Source organism: Apostichopus japonicus, chromosome 10, assembly GCF_037975245.1.
Source record: "Apostichopus japonicus isolate 1M-3 chromosome 10, ASM3797524v1, whole genome shotgun sequence".
Classification (NCBI taxonomy): Eukaryota; Metazoa; Echinodermata; class Holothuroidea; order Aspidochirotida; family Stichopodidae; genus Apostichopus; species Apostichopus japonicus.
In genome coordinates, this window is record NC_092570.1 from 15192501 (window position 1) to 15195000 (window position 2500).

The 2500-nt window shown below is 36.1% G+C and overlaps 1 protein-coding gene across 1 annotated transcript in view; it reads right to left on the reverse strand.

Moving 5' to 3' along the window:
* The window catches only part of LOC139975285 (methylcrotonoyl-CoA carboxylase subunit alpha, mitochondrial-like), a 344390-nt gene that overhangs the window by 318404 nt on the left and 23486 nt on the right, over window positions 1-2500 (reverse strand). The gene's annotated exons all lie outside the window — the stretch shown is intronic.

Sequence of the window (2500 nt, forward strand, 5' to 3'; positions counted from 1 at the left end):
CTTATTTCTCTGTCTTCAATACATGATGATGATGCGTGAAGCGAACTGTTTGTGAGTTTTCAACAGCCATAGCGTCTATACTCCATGAGCTATAATTGTTATTCGAACGTTTACCCTATAGGGTTCTTCCCTTGATATATATATATATATCTGTATATGTATGTGTGTGTGTATGTGCGTGTCTGTGTTTTTTTTTCCTTCTCGATCGGTGAAGAAGTGTTATTCCTTCCAGGCATGGGACCACCGTATAGATGTGATTTTATTTGAACAAGGAGAATATAATTAGCATAACCAAAGGCAACTTTCACATCTCTTCAAAAATAAATTTTATTATTCCGTGTCAATATATGACGTGGCCATTTTCGAAATGTGGGGATCAAACATGGAAGAATTATTTGCTAGAGTGGAAATGTTTGTAGTGCAGTCTTTTAATAAGATATATATGTGAAAGGTAGTCATTGGTTAAGTCACGTACCAGGCACAGGGGCTACGTGCAGCTGTGCGTGCTTACCACTCAGATGGATTATATATAGCCACTACATTAATGTGATTGCGCGTCTTTATTCTTCAGTGGTTTTGGATATTATACAACACCTAATAATATTCCGGCCATTTGATTGGTCAATTGCTCGTCGATTGCATGCAAAATCCGCTCTATTGCACGCTATGATGATAGAACCATGCGTTATACTTTTTGATAGCACTTTTTTCAATGGTAAGAGAGCAGAGAAACCTGTCTGTTCAAAAAAATCTGTTGCATGAGTGCATTTTACATCCAATTATATCCAAATTTGAAGGTGTTGTATAAAACAAATAATGAATGGTTTCCATTCGTGCAATAGTGCAAATAATTCATTCGTTCGTTGAAAGATGTAATTTGTTCCATTCAACTCGGCTGCGCCTCGTTGAATGGAACAAATTACATCTTTCAACGAACGAATGAAATATTTGCACTATTGCACTCATAACCATTTATTATTTGTATAATAGTCCTAATTAAGTCATGATATCCATTCTTTAATAAATATTTCTAGTTGCTTAATCTGTTTTAAATTCGTTTTTCTTTTTCCTTCTGTAAAATTTGGCTGGGTGCTAAAAGGCAGATTTCAGCCACTTCTTGCATTACCTCTGTAGTATAACAGTCATGTTTCAAAATGCATACAACACTCGGACAGATCGCAGTAGTTTTTTGCTTTCTACAAAGTAGCCAACTCATATATTTTACCCACGACCTTTAACCTATGTATATGCCCATGGTACTTTTAAAAGCTGATATACATATACCTATAAGCCTAAAGCTTATACTTTGCAGATATCAAATGTGATAAGATGTTTTTATTAGAATTACATAATCATAACGAAATTTTGAACGAACATAGTTCTGACGTCAAGGAGGGGGATGGAGGGGGGGGGTGGGTGGGATGGAGGGGTATCCTTACGATGGGCAGTGAAAGATGGTAATGCCACCTAAGTATTTTGAAGTCAAGCTTCACACCCAGTATAAGCTATTCTGTAGATTACTTTTATGGAACGCCGATAGGTTGACAAGCGTTCAGCTATCAGCGTTGTTAATAGTTTGTACAAGTCAAGGATGGTAAAACAAAAGTAAACGATGATAGCCTATATAGTGATAAAAGCATACACGATTATACCGTCTTACCAGTTATGTTAATTACGAAATGGCAAAAACGAATCCAATTGAAAACGTCTTTTTTTAAACGCTAAATGTGAATACGAATACCTTTTAATCACCTCTCAACCACCTCAACAAGTTTGCTGTTGACCATTCTTAATTTCAATAACCTTTAAAACGCACGCTTTGTTCATTAGTTCTCCATCTTAAGAGAATAAAAACCCTTCTTTATTTGATTCAAAATAACTAAACAAACAACATTATTTCTTCCGTTTAGTTGGAAGCTGCAGGAGCATGTACGGAAGACTCTAGAGACCATAATCATAAAAACGAAATCTTTTCTCGGTCTTGCTCTTATCCTCTCTTCGCTTCTCATTTCGTTACCAATCTTTTCTTTTCCTATCTGTCGTTCCCATACAGCCCTTTCTGTTCTTATTTATTGAGAGAGGGAGATTCTGTTGGGAATGGTCACATTAGTCTTCCGTGCATTTGGACAAGCTCTGAGCAGATTGATTTGGTTAGGGGGGTACCAAATAAAATAGAAATAACATTCAGACTTTTTTTTAAGAATTTAAGAAGCTTGGGGTCTGATGAAGATTTCTCTGTACGTATATTTTGGATTTATTGGCCCGATCCTGTAGTGTATATTCTTTCTCTTTCTTTTCTCAGCTCTATTAAGAATAAAAATCTTTTCCCATGTTCATTTTGCGGCGTTTAATTGTCCTTCGGGAGGTATTTTGCAAATATATGAAGCTGGCACCTAGAAGGAGAATCAAATAATTGCTTAGCAACATTTCTGACGGAAAAGATACGTTTCTTTTCCTTAGTTCTTTTGTGTGTGTGTGCGTGTGTGTGTGTATTTGTTGG